The sequence below is a fragment of the Canis lupus genome, chromosome 24 (genome assembly GCF_048164855.1).
Source record: "Canis lupus baileyi chromosome 24, mCanLup2.hap1, whole genome shotgun sequence".
NCBI lineage: Eukaryota > Metazoa > Chordata > Mammalia > Carnivora > Canidae > Canis > Canis lupus.
In genome coordinates, this window is record NC_132861.1 from 37,903,939 (window position 1) to 37,919,251 (window position 15,313).

Genomic DNA, 15,313 nt, shown 5'->3' on the forward strand with positions numbered 1-15,313 from the left:
AGCAAACTCGGATTTGCATTAAAGCCCTGCATAGCAGATGGTGACAAGTTCTAAGCATCATAAAAAGAGGATTGGAAGTTGTAAACGTCTTGGGCTCATCTGTGCCAGAGTGCTGAGAGAAAGACGTTGTCGTAGACGATGGCCCACACTCCTTGCTGCCCTGCAAGTTAGCTTCTGGGATGGCATAACCCCAGTTCTGTACCCCTACATACCCTCCCGGGACCACACAACTTCCCTTCCTGGGATGGGTTGTTGTCATCAGGGATCACAAACCTTAGAAATGGTCATAGCATCTTTCCCTTTGTTCTCTCCTAAAACATGTTTGCACATCAACGTTTTTGGGTAAAATGAAGTTCGCCTGTAGCACTTCTCCATTTTCATTCATGCTGCTTTTCTCCTTTCAACCTGGTAATGCCTGTGCCCCCACTTCAGTGCCCACCTTTTCGCTCTCCTCTAGCTACCTTTCCTTGGGAGGTCCCAACTTCCAAACATCTCTTCCTTCTTCCCTGTCCACTGAATTTGCCAGTTCTCATTGCCCTTCTCACAGCTGGCTGATCCAGAGGAACAACACCTAATGAATGGATTCTCTGCCTGTGGTGACTACTTCTCCTTGATAGCACTACTCATCCTCACGCCCAACAGATGACCTTGCCTCCCACATAACTGAAAAAACAGAATCCTTTAGACACCAAGCTCTAAAGATATCAATATTGCCATTGATCCTTTTGCCAATCTCCTAGAAGAGGACACCCTCCTCTGCTATATCTTGTTCCTCATCCCAACTTGTAATATCACCTTCAGGACCTTTTGCCATCAATTATCTCCTTTCACCTGCATCTTGATTTTCCCTATCTTATCTAGTACTTTCTCTGTCTATATTCATACCAGAGAAATCTCCCTCTTCATCCTGCCTTCCCTGCCTTCATCCTATCCTCAAGCCTCTCTGTGGAACAGTCATTTCTTGCTGCTTCTGCTCTTGCATCCCCTCATCACCACTACTTCACTGAAATGCCCCCCCACTTTGCCCACTTTCAGGTCCAAAGGGCTGTTTGGACATCTCTCTGCTTGTTCCTGCAACACCTTCTCTATATGTCTAAATGTTGCCTTTTCCCTTAATCCATTCCATTTGTATCAATAAGTATTTCTCCCCATATATGTGATGTTTGTACCTTTATAGCCGAATGAGAAAAGTGCTGTCATGGTTGCTGGAGTGAGTCTACCCTTTAAGACTTTGTGTTCTTTGAAGGCAAGGGCCTATATCTTGGTTATCCAGTATTCAGTTCTGGCAGGATAATCACTTCAAAAACATGTTGTTATTTCATGAATAGAATAAGGGAATGATATTTCCACGATAATTTCTTTCATGATGCATACATAAAAAGTCTGAACAAAGCCTTTGTGCCAGACCCTTGCCCTCCTTTAACCCATCATCTAAAATGCCTGAACTGGTCACTCCTTTGGACTAAGTTACTCAAGGCCCTTGTATAGACTCAGTTACTTAAAATGTGAAAGGAAAAAAGGCAGGAGTAGACATTCATTGGTCTTATACTATATACAAGCAACCATATTAGTTTACCTGCATTCACTCAGGTAATCGTGGAGGGGTAAATGTTTTAAAACACATTATCTTAGAGAAGAAGAAATTAAGGCCAAGAAAAGTTAAACGATTTTCCCATTGGAGATAGAAATAAAACAAGATTGGCCCCGTGTGAATAATTGTTGAAACTGAGTGACAGGTGCACGGGGGCTTTATTATGCTATCTTCTATTTTTAAATATATTTGCAGTTTTTCTATAATGAAATGAGAAAACAAAAATATTTTACAGTATCATCAGCTAGTATATTAGTTATCTATTGCTGCATAACAAATTACCCTAAATCTCAGCAGCTTAAGACAGGACATATTTATTATCTCTCAGTTCCTGTGGGCTAGGATCTGGCCATAGCTTCTCTGTTTCTCCTTCAGGGTCTCCCATAAGCTGCAGTGTGCTGCTCAGGGCTCTGGTCATCTCAAGTCTCAGCTGGAAGAAGAGAGATCCATTGGAAGCTCATTCGTATCAGAGTCTCTGACTTTTGGTGGAAATAGCAGTTCTTTGCTACCTGAGCTTCCCCAAAGTACTACTCACAGAATTGCAGCTTGCTTCCTCTAATGTGAGGGCTCTAAGAGAGAATCTTGGAAGTGGCATGCCATCACTTTTACCATATTCTATTCATTAAAGTGAGTCAGTAAGTCCAGCCCACACCCCAGAGCAGGGATTACATAAGGACGTGGATACAAGGAGGTAGGGATTAATGAGGGTCCTCTTAGGGGCTGCCCACCACTGCTAATAAGTAGCCTTGCTGAGTCTTTTTCTTTGACCCCAAATTCTGTGTTTTTTCCCACTGCTCCAAGCAGCCTCATGAATTTACCATTGGCAAGTAACACCTTAGCTGCAATTAACTTATAAGATTGACCCACCAGAAGGCAGATCTATAAGGTAAATGTGACTCAGAATTATTAACATTTGGTGCTAGTTGGGAATAGGGCCCCAGAATTATGTGGCTCCAGAGGGGCACCATTGCCATTAGGAAAATGGGAAGTGTCATATGAGAAGCATGAAGACCTCTACTGAGAAGTGGTCCCATGGGGCCCTTGAGAGATAGAAGTCTGAGAACAACTGGAGCTTTCAGCAGGAGCATCGATTGAGGGCAAGGAATTCTATTATCTTCTTACCATTTACCCCTAGTAGTGTCTATTGTATGGTAGATGGTTCTTGATCGTTTGTGGGGGAATGCATAAAGTGAGAATGGGCAGAGAGGTAGATGATGTGCTTAAAAAAAAAAAAAAAGTAGAGGGATGCCTGGGTGGCTCAGCAGTTGAGCATCTGCCTTTGACTCAGGGCGTGATCCTGGGGTCTGGAATCGAGTTCCGCATCAGGCTCTTTGTGGGGAGCCTACTTCTCCTTCTGCCTGTGTCTCTGCCTCTCTCTACATGTCTCTCATGAATAAATAGATAAAATTAAAAAAACAAAATAAATAAAAAGGAAGTAGAGGCCATTAAGAGCAAGCTAGAGTCAGATCCCTACTGAGGGTGTGGCCTATGAAGTATAGGTCAGACTTAAGGAGGAGGTAGGTAACATGCCCAGGGAAGGGCTCTGTGAGTGCTTGTGCAAGCTGAGCACCGTTCCCAGGATCCCTGACAACTCACTCATGGTTTTTGGTGGTAAATGGACCTCCCAGCGGTCTCTTTCACCCAGTTCCCAGCAGAAGAGTGACTGACCCTGGGATACAGTATGAGTCACTGGGGTCATATAGGACCCCAGGAGAGTGCTTGTAAAGTGTGCTTCTCAGAGCCTCAGGATTTGGAGACGCGCTTCAGGGGCGAAGAAGGTGAGGGGAGTTGAAAGACAGGTCTCTGGACCCCGTATTTTTCCTTCCACAGGGCACAATGCATTGATTGAGAGCATGAAAGCCTAGGTTCAAATTTTAGCTCCATCACTTGCCAGCTGTGTGACTTCAGTCAAGTGACTTAACCCTTCTATTGCCTTGGTTCCTGGTCTAATAAAAGGAGGATGATAGAGGTATATATCTATTAGGCTTATCTATTGTGCATGTGAAATAATTAATCTGTAATTAATAAATAGTTAATTTGGAATTATGCCTGGCACACAGTAAGCACTCCACAAATGTTAGCCATAAGAATAATGACATTATTATTATTGTCATTATCTAGGGAATTCACTGTCTCAGGGTACATCTTACCTGTGGGCTGGCATGACAGGATCCCAGGCTTTCTCAGAGCAGCTTCAAGAAATGCTCCCCATCAAGACTGGCCCCTGGGGAAGCAGGGCCTTCTGCTTTCATCTCAGAGATGAGAGGCAGGCACAATTCTAGTCCCAGGAGGCGATGGGCAGGGGGAGGAGGATGGATTTTTTTCTTGTTTTTGTTGTTGTTTTAATTTCGGAAGGCATTTCTCCAAGGGCTGGGGAGGCTGCGGAGCGCGGGGATGCTGAGCACCCAGGAGCCTGCGCCGATGTGATTAGATGGCATGGGCCCAGCGGCGGCAGCTGCTAATCCTGACTATTAATTAGAAGATGTGGCAAAGAGTGCCAGCTCACCAGCGCAGTTGAGCCTAGCAGCAGCTCTCTGCCTTCTTCTGCAGCCTAATCCCCTTCAAGATTAGGCAGTGCAGGGCTCCAGGAGGAGCACCAGGAGGGTGACACGTGATCAAGGCCCAGAGGTCTTTGCTCCTCAAAGCCTCCATCCCTTCAACGGAGATAGCACTGTACAGTTTCCTCAGCCTGTTCAACCATACTATGGAGGCCTGAGAGATTTGTGACAGGAGCACTTGGGCCAGGGCTCCTCCCAGGTGTTCATGTCCAGTGAAGGCCTCTGACTTGTGTACCATAAACCGTAAAACCTGCAGGACCTATGATGATTTCGAAGGTCACCATGCTTGACCCACTACCGTGATCCCTGCAGGCAGGAACTCAGCTGGCCATGCCTTGGGAGCCCTTCTTCTTCCAGTTCCTAGAGGTTCCTGTCCAGCCAGAGTCCACAGCCTGCTTGTCAAGATTCCCCAATCGTATCTCCTGCAGGTTCCAACCGCTGACAGAAATGCCTTAGTGGATCCATAGTTATGAAGATAACCCATTTCTTGTCTCATTCTCTCTTCATCACAGCTCTGAGAGCAAGTCAGGCTCGGGGGTTAGCCTCTCATCCTGAAAGTGGACATGGTAACAGGGGTGAGATCTGCTCAGGACAGGGATCAGAACGACAGGGAGGGAACAGGCTCTAGGACTATCTGCTGATTTTTCATCTCTACTTCCATTTTCTTCTAGTTGCCCTTTTGTGGGTATGGTCTTCCCCATTTGCCTCTGCCTACAGACACCTCTGTTTATTCAGGACCGAACTCAAGTCTTTCCCCAAGTCTGCCCATAGTATAGTGGTGTCCACTAAATCTCTGTCTTCCCTCCCAGATGCCAAAGGGCATATCTTTCATGAGGAGAAGGTCACCAAGAGACCAGATCTTGGTAGAGGCAGGGCATGGGGAAGAAAAATAAAGTCTGGGGCTCTAGCCCTGGATCTTGTTTCTAGCCAGCTGTGTAACTTGGCCAGGCCCCTCCTCTTCTCTGATCCTTTGTTTAGTTTTCTCATCTGTGAAATAAGGATATACATCTATTGTGGGGATGAGGGTCAGGGATATTGGGGAGGGAGGTATGGGAGAAGCCATGCAGAGCTGCTAATTTCTGGACCTCACCATTTGTAGGATGAGTTGGAACAGCCAATGGCAGCTGAGACATATGGAGCTGGGGGACCTTCTTTTCTGCCTTCTCCCTTCCCAACTTACCAGAAAGAGCTTCGTGGGCTTGCTGAGGGAAAATTCAACTGTCAGGAATGAATATTCTAGAATATAAACACGAAGATTAGAGCACACCAGCTGGAACTCTGGCTTGGTCACTTGTTAGCTAAGACGAAGATGATGATAATAGTGATGATGATCTCGATACATTTGAATGCTGATCATATACTAGATTTTATGTGAAGGCTTTACACTTATAATCTCAATGAAATTTAATAGGAAAATGGAAACTATTTTAATCTCTGTTTTATAAATAAGGGAATAGAGGCTTATAGAAATTAAATAATTTACCATTCCCACCAACAGTGCACAAGGGTTATAATTTCCCACAAGCTTTCCAGTGCCTGTTTTCATGCATTATGTATGTATGTGTAGTGTAGTATAGTATAGATGATAGATATAGTAGATATGAGGTGGTATCTTATTATAGTTTTGATTTGCATTTTCCTAATAATGATCAGTGCTGTTGAACATCTTTTCATGCATTTGGAGAAATGTCTATTCAAGTTTTTTGCCCATGTTTGAATTGGATTGTTTTCTTCTTCTGTTGTTGTTGTCGTCCTTGGGTTTTAATAGTTCTCTCTATATCCTGGATATTAATCCCTTAAAAGATACATGATTTGCAGATATTTTCCCTCATTCTGCCAGTTACCTTTTTTTACTTGATAGTGTCTTTTGATGCACATCATTTTTAAGTTTTCATGAAGCTCAATTTGTCTTTTTTCTTTTGTGTTCTGTGCTTTGGTGTCATATCCAAGAAAGTATTAACAAACCCAATGTTGTAAAGTTTTGCCCTATGTTTTCTTCTAAGAGCGTTATAGTTTTAAGTCTTATAGTGAGGCCCAGATCCATTTCGAATTAATTTTTGTATATAGTGTTATGTAAGGGTTGAGCTACATTCTTTTGCATGTGGTTTCCAGTTTTCCTGACACCATTTGTAGAAGACTGTCTTTTCCACATTGAATGGACTTGGTGCCCTTATTGAAAATCATTTGAGTATATATGCCATGGCTTATTTCCGGACTCTATTCCATTAGACTATGTATTTGTTTTTATGTTCAGAGCACATTGTTTTGATTACCTTAGCTTTGTAGTAAGTTTTGAAATCAGAAAATGTGACTCCTCCAGCTTTGTTTGGAGGAGTTTTTTTTTTTTTTTTCATGATTGTTTTCATGATTGTTTTGATTCCATATAATTTTTTCATGATTGTTTTGATTCCATATAAATTTCATGGATAGATTTTTCCTATTTCTGTAAAAAAGAAATGAGAGAGGGCAGCCTCGGTGGCTCAGCAGTTTAGAACTGCCTTCGGCCAAGGGTGTGATCCTGGAGATCTGGGATCGAGTCCTACATCAGGCTCCCTGCATGGAGCCTGCTTTTCCCTCTGCCTGTGTCTGTGCCTCTCTCTCTCTCTGTGTCTCTCATGAATAAACAACATCTTAAAAAAGAAAGAAATGAAAGAGATATCGTTGTGATTTTTCTATGCATTACATTAAATCTGTAGATAATTTTTAGTAGTATTGACATATTTGATGTAATTTACCTTTTCATTCTCTTCACGGGGTCTCCTGAACAGTAAAAATGCTCAATTTGAAGAGGTCAGATTTATAAATGTTTCCTTTTATGCACATTGCATTTAATGTCAAATCTAAGAACTTAACACCTCTCAGATATTTTTAACTTATATTTCTAAAAGTTTCATAGTTTTGGTTTCATAATTAAATCTATGATCCACCTTAAGTTAATTTTTGTATAAGTTATAAAACTTTAATCAAAGTTCATTTTTTTTTCGTTTTTGTTTTTGGAAGTCCAGTTTCTCCAGCACCATTTGCTGAAAAGATGATCATTGCTTCTTTGAATTTCTTCTTACCTTTGTTGTAGCTCAGTTGGTCATATTTATGTATGTCTGTTTCTGCATTCTCTATTCTGTTTCATTTATTTATGTGTCTATCCCACCACACACTCTTCATTACTATAGCTATATAATTGTCTTTAAATTGAGTAGACTGATTCTTCTCAATGTACGCTTTTTCAAATTATATTAGCTATTCTAGTTCTTTTGCCTTCCTATACAAATTTTAGAATAGTCTTAACTATAACTGTAAAAACAAATCTTGGTAGAGTTTTCATAAGAATTACATTAAGTCTGTATCAATTTGAGGAAAATTGACATCTTTTCTATGTGTAGTCTTTTAATCCATAAACACTGCATGTCTCTCCATTTATTTTGGAATTGAAAAATGTATTTCATTAACATTTTGTAGTTTTCAGTGTATAAATCCAATGCATATTTTTCCAGCTTGCCACTACATGTTTGATATTTTACCAATTATTAATGATATTGTATTTTTAACTTTGGTGCCCATGTGCTTATTGCTAGTATATAGATATGCAACTAATTTTTGTATGTTTATTTTGCATCTTAAAAACTGCCTGAAGTCACTTTTTAGTTTTGTGACACACATAAGTTTTGAACTTATACTTGCATTTCTGGAATAAATTCTACTTGCTGTGGTGTGTAATCTTTTTTACCCTTTTGCTGAATTCCATATGCTAATATTTTTGAGAGATTTTTGCATCTATATTATTAAAGATATTGATCTGAAGTCCCTTCCTTCCTTCCTTCCTTCCTTCCTTCCTTCCTTCCTTCCTTCCTTCCTTCCTTCTTCCATCCCTCCCTCCTTCCCTTCCTTCCTTCCCTCCTCTCCTCTCTCCTTCCCATATTTTTTATTTTTTTTCATACTGTATTTTTCTAGTTTTGATATTGAGGTAGCACTAGTTTAATAAAATAAATTGGAAAGTCTTGCCTTCTTTTCTTTTTTTCTGGAAAAGATTATACAGAATTGGTGTTAATTATTCCTTAAACATTTGGTAAATTGTGCTAGTAAAATTATCTAGACATTACTTTTCTAGTTTTTAAATTATGAATTTGATCTCCTCAAGAGTAGTAGGCTATTCTAATTTCCTATTTCATATTGAGTGGGTAGTGGTAGTCTGTGTTTTTTAGGTACCACTCAATTTCATTTAAATATCATATTGATATGTGCAGATATTTTTAATAATATTCTATTATTATTATTATTATTATTATTATTATTATTATGTGTGTCTACAGGGTCTGTAGTGATATCCCATATTTAATTCCTGATTTTAGTACTTTGAGTCTTCTCTCTTTTTTTCCTCCTCAGTCTTGCTAGAAATTTGTCAGTTTTACTCATGTCAAAGAATCAGCTCTTTGTTTCATTGATTTTATTTTTTTCTGTTTTTAATTTAACTAATTTATGCTGTGTTATTTTCTTCTTTCTGCTCTCTTCATGTTTATTTTACTCTTCTTTATTAAATTATTAAGATAGAAGCTTAGATTATTGATTTAAGACTTTTCCTTTTTTCTAAAGTATGTATTTAGTGATATGAGTTTTCCTCTCAGTAGTGCTTTAGCTATATTACACAAATTTTGATATGTTGCATTTCAATTTTTATTCAGTTCAGTGTATTTTTAAAAGTTTCCTTTGACAGTTCCTCTTTGGCCCATGGGTTATTTAGAAGTGTATTGTTTAGTTTTTAATGTTTGGGGATTTTCTAATTATCTTTTTGCTAACGATTTCTAGTTTAATTACACTGTGGTACAAGAACATATTCTCTATGGTTCTGATTGTCTTAAATTTGTTGAAGGAAGTTTGTTTATGGCTCAGGATATGGCCTATACCATACCAATATATATATATACCATGGGGAATTGTAAAGATTGTGTATTCTAATATTATTAGTGCAGTGTCTTCTATAAATATCAATTAGATCTTGTTGGTTGACTGTATTGTTGAGTTCTTCTTTATCCTTGCTGATTTCCTATCAATTGTTGAGAGAGATGTTGGAGTCTCAAACTATAATTGTGAGTTTTCCTATTTTTCCTTTCAATTTTATCAATTTCCTTCACAGATTTTGCAGCTCTGTTCTTGGTGCAGACATAAGTAGAATTGGTGTATGTCTCTGTTATGGTCTGAATGCTTTTCCTCCCAATCTCACATGTGAGAATCTTAACGATCAATGTGATGGTGTTGAAGGTGAGGCCATTAGGAGGTGATTAGGTTATGAAGGTGGAGTCCTCACGATTGGGATTAGTGATTTTACAAAAGAGATACCACAGAGCTACCTAACTCCTCTTACCATGTGAGGTAAAATAAAAAGTCTGCAACCTATCAAAGGTCCCTTAACGCAATCTGCTGGTACCCTAATCTCAGACTTCTAGTTTTCAAGCCATGAGAAGTCAATTTCTCGTTTTTATAAGATACCCAGAGTGTGGTATTTTGTTATAGCAGTCTGAATGGACTAAAACAGTCTTTTTGGAAGATTAATCTTTTTATCATTAGTAATGCCCCTCTCTGTTTCTAGTACTTTTCTTTGCTCTGAATTCTACTTCATTGGATCTACCTATATCTATATCTATATCCTTGGCCTACTTTGATTAATGTTTGCATTATACATTTTTCTCATCCTTTTATATTCTACTTACCTATGCAGTTATATTTAAGGTGAGTTTTTATAGATAATATACAACTTAGTCATATATTTAATACACTTTGCTAATCTCTGTTTTAATTGGTATATTTGGGCCATTTATATCTAATGTAATTATTGATATACTAGAGCTTAATCTTATAATTTTATTATTTGCTTTCTGTTTGTTTTCTGTTTTATTCTTCCTGACTTCTTGTAGGTTAATTGAACATTTTTTAGAATTTCATTTTGATTTATCTATGTGTTTTGAATGTATATCTCAGTATAGATTTTTTAGTGATTGTCTTAGGTATTATGTTATGTACATACAGCATCACAATCTACTGGCATGGCCATTTTACCAATTCAAATGAAGAAAACCTTCCTCCCTTTCTTTACATCCTTGTATCTCCCTTTAAAACAAAATATAATTGTTTTAAATACTTTACCTACATACATTTAGAACTCTACCTGATCGTGCTATTTTTTTATTCAGCCATCAAATATAATTTAGAGAACTCAACAGGAGAAAGAAAGTACATTGAATTTGCCCATATTTTTGCTTATTATAGTCTTTCTTTCAGATGTTACAGATTTCCTTATTTGTTTCCTTTCTGCTTAGAAAATGCTCTGTATTCATTCTTTTAGAATATAATTGATGGCATCAAATTCTCTTGGACTGAGACTGTCTTGATTTACTTTCATTCTTTTTTTTAAGATTTTATTTATTTATTTGAGAGAGAGACAGAGACATAGGTAGAGGGAGGAGAGGCAGGCTGCATGCAGAGAGCTCAATGTGGGACTTGATCCTGGGACTCCAGGATCATGCCCTGAGCCAAAGGCAGACCCTCAACTGCTGAGCCACCCAGATGTCCCACTTTACTTCCATTCTTGAAGGATATTTTTGTGGGATGTAGGATTCTAGCTTGACAGTTCTTTTTTTTCCAGCACTTAATAATGTACTGCTTTCTTTTGGCTTCTTTCTTATGAGAAATCTGATGTAATTTCAAAGTCTTCCTTCTTTGGCTAAAGTATTATTCCTCTCTCACTGCTCTCAAGATTTGTCTTTAGTTTTCAGAAGTTTGACCATGATGTATTATAGTGTGGAATTATAGAAGGGTTTCTTCTCTTTAGGTCAACTGAATGTTTGAATTTGTAGTTTTATGTATTATGCTAAATATGGGCACATTATTAGCCACTATTATTTTAAGCACTTTTTAAAGTCTTTTTTTTAAACCCCTCTGTCTTTCTCCTCTCCCTCCAGAATTCCAATGACATAAATATTAGATCATCCCTACAGTCCTACAAGTACTTTAATATCTATTCCTTTTTCTCCAGTATATTTTTTTCTCTCTGTTGTTCAGATTGGATAATTTCTATGGCTCTATCTTCCAACCCACAGATTCTCTCCTCTGCCCCTTCCATTTTTTCTTTTTAGACCATTCATAAGTTTATTTCAATTATTGTAGATTTTAGTTCTAAAACTTTTATTTTTATAGCACTTTGCTGAGACTTTTTATGTTTCATTTGTTTAAAGTATGTTTATAATTGCTTATTGAAGAATTTTTATGATAGTTGATTTAATATTTTTGTCAGATAATTCTAACATCTCTGTCATATTTAGTGCTAGCATTTATTGGTTGTCCTTTTCATTCAGTTTGAGATTCATCTAGTCCTTGATATGACAAGTGATTTTCTATTGACCTGGATATTTGGGGTATAATGTTATAAAACACTGAATTTAATGTAAACCTTCTACTTTAGCTAGCTTCCTCTAATACTACCCAGGCATAGGAAGAATGTTATGCCACCTTATTACTACCAGGTGGAAGTACAAGTCCAGGTTCCCCACTTGGCCAATATTGACACCCAAAGAAATGCCCTTGTTACAATTGAGTGGAGATGGAAACTTTCCTTCTCTCTAGGCCTCTACTCCCTACTTCGGAAGTATTGGGGTGCCTCATTACTGTTTCAATCATTATCTACACTAATTGCAATTGTAGTAGTGAGCTTATTACCTCTTGGCAGATAATGCTGAAATGAACTTTCAGCTCCCCCTTGAACTTCTCTACCTTGCCCCAGTAGAGGAGTTGAGACACTTCAATATACCTTAGCAAAGTAAGAAGTCTGGGCTCCCCACTCTGCTTTTTCTGGCATGCCTAGGATTAAGGCCACAGTTCCTTCTGTAGTGTTTGGCTGGAGTAGAGTGGTTTTGTCTTTCTACATTGGGTTTCTTGTCTTTTGTTTTCGGTTGTTTGACTAAAGAGAGCTTAGTTTAGTTTTTTTTAATTGCTTGTTTATTTGTTTGTTGGTTTGTTTATGCATTCATTGGTGTTTCAAGGTTGCTGATTTCTTCAGCTCCAAGTCAGAAATGTATGACACGAAAAAGACACCAAAGAAATTCACCAACTCGTCCTTCCTTGGGTCCCGAGACCCCCCCAACAAATTCACTGTTTTCTTCCCATCTTTTAGTTTTATTTTTTGTCCTATGTATAATGTCAAAGATTTTAGTGATTTTTAGTAGGAGAAATGGGGTAAAGTATGTCTAGTCCATGAAAACCACAGACATTTTTTTCTTTTTCCAGGGGGGAATTCAGCTAGCCAAATTTAGGTAGGCAAACTCCCAAAAGAAGATTGAGCAAAAAGTATATGAAATAGTAGCAGGAAACATGGGACTAAGTCTTTCAACCCAGTAACACTTTAATGATCTTCATAGCATCATCTTTCTTGCAAGAGAAGCAAGGAATCCTCATTTTTCAGTACATCTTAACTCATGGTTCATGAACAATATATTAGAATGGAAGCTGTCTTCTGAAATTATATATAAAGTTTTTTTAGCTCACAGATAAATGCAGTTGTTTACACAGGGGACAGATTTTCAAATTAATCCTTGAAGAGTATGTGGCTTTTTAAATTTAAGATGGTCGCACAAAGTCTAAATATTATCTTTTGCTCAGAACACCATCAAAATGCTTCATTTACAGACCGTTTTGCCTTGTTGTACTGTTTTGGAATTATTCCATTGAGTGGCTCAGATTATTAGTCAAAAAAATGTCATATTGAGAACATTTCCCTCTACAGCATGATGTCTTCTTCATGAAGATGTATGGAAGAAATTTCTCATGGGCCTTAGCATCAGGAAAAACTGTTCTGCTTTTCTGCTTACAATTGGCATTCTTTGAAAATGTATTTCCCCATTATGGACAGTTTGCTTCTTATAACTATGTTTTAATCTATCCTTGTTTTGGCTGTTGGGAAGCCCAAAGTTATAATTTGTAGTTGTCTATTGCAACAGTACCAGATCTTATGATCTACTTCTGGTGCTCTGTGTTTACTTTCATTTTTCCTTCCATACTTTCCCTAATGATCTTTTTTCCTTCTCATGGCCTTCTGAAACCAATAACTCCCTTATCATTTCATTCTTTTATACTGTGAACATATTATAAGGAGCCTCAAATACTTATGGTAATAGGCAAGGATAAATATATAGATGGATGGACAGATAGAAAGACAGATAAGCTTATGTCTCCAACAGTGCTGGGGTCCACCCCACCTAGACATCATGGCTCCAGCAAAGCAGTTAGGCTACTCATGCCCAGCCATCAGTCCTCAGTTGCCTTTTTTTTTTTTTTTTTAATTTTTATTTATTTATGATAGTTACAGAGAGGGAGAGAGAGAGAGCTAGAGGCAGAGACATAGGCAGAGGGAGAAGCAGGCTTCATGAAGCCCGATGTGGGATTCGACCCCGGGTCTCCAGGATCGCGCCCTGGGCCAAAGGCAGGCGCTAAAACCGCTGCGCCACCCAGGGATCCCCTCAGTTGCCTTTTTAACTGCTGCATAGAGATGCAAAAGAAGGCTTTTCCCCAGGCTGAGGTGCTGCTATAACTAACAAATCCCAAGTGAGCTAGTGTGAGATTTATGGGATAAGAGGGCCCTCTCCATAAGGGGATAGAATGAGTGATACGTTTTGGAGCCCCCTTCCTGTCTCTTCCCATCAGTACTACTTGCTTGTTGGTAGCCTCTTCACCATAACAGCCAGAGACCCTCCTTTGAAAATAGGTTCTAACTATGCAACTGAAAGGGAGCAAGCCCCCTCTTTCCTTTATTTCCTTTGGCTGGGACTCTTTCCAAGAATCAGTTTCTATGACTCCTTCAGTATATGTCCTGCCAAAGCAAGCACTCTATGACTCCTTCATTCTTCTCCCTACACTTGGCCCCTGTCAGCCCACAAACAACAGAGACAGGGAACTATTGTTCTCTAGGGTGACACAGCTTCTTGTGCTGTGTATGATGTAAGGTGGTGCTCAGTCTGAGCTTCCGCAGAAAAACCATGCACATGTTGGCAATTTCCCATGCTGTTTCCATTGTCTAGACTTCATGTCTTCTCCTGTGGAATGGAGGTAATAAAATATAAACTTCCTCACAGTGTTATAGATAACATGTAACCTCATCTGTAATGCCCATAGATGATGATTAAATTGAATAATGAGAGTTATTGTATAACAACTGCAAAGAGGGGAAAATGATATGAAGAAAATGATATGAAGTTTGTATAACAGTTATACAAATGCTGGTTAAGGTTATTATTGTTATTATCATAACCCCTAAACACACCTATTCCTTTCTCACCATAGGTCTTACTTCGCATTGTTCCTTTGGAGTGCCTCCCTTTCCTGGTCTTATCTCAGACCTCCCTGACCCCAGACACTCTCTCTCCCCAAACTGTCAATGGAATATTTACCCTTCTTCTTTTTCATGTTTGTTCCATAAGACCTTAAAGAACTTAAACTAATGTTTCTCAAAGTATAGCACACAAAAAGAATCACAAGAGGAGCTTAAAAGAATACAGATTCCTAAATTTCACCCCATTTTTAGCAGGCCTCTCTGATGATTCAGTTTCAAATGGTCCAACCACTAAGCCCCTTACTGTGAGAGGACGAGATGTCATGGGAAGGAAGTATAGATTTCTGTCTTTGTTTGTACGGCTGCCATATCAAAGTATCACAGATAGGGTGATTTCAACAACAGAAATTTATTTTCTCACAGTTCTGGAGGCTGGTAGTCCAAGTTCTGGAGGTTAGAAGTCCAGGTTTGGCTTCTTCTTAGAGCCATGAGGGAACAATCTGTTTTAGGCCTCACTCCTTGGCTTGCATAAGGCCATTACCTCCCTGTGTCTTCATATCATTTTCCCTCTTTGCATACATCTGTCCAAATTTCCCCCTTTTTAGAAGGACACCAATCATGCTGGATTACTTCTCACACCAATGACTTCATTTAAACTTAACCATTTCTGTAAAGACTCTATCTCCAAATACGGTCATATTCCGAGTTATTGAGGGTTAGGACTTCAATATATGATTTTTTCTTTCTAAATATTTATTTATTTATTCATGACAGACATAGAGAGAGAGAGGCAGAGACATAGACAGAGGGAGAAGCAGGTTCCCCAGAGAGAGCCCAATATGGGACTGGATTCCA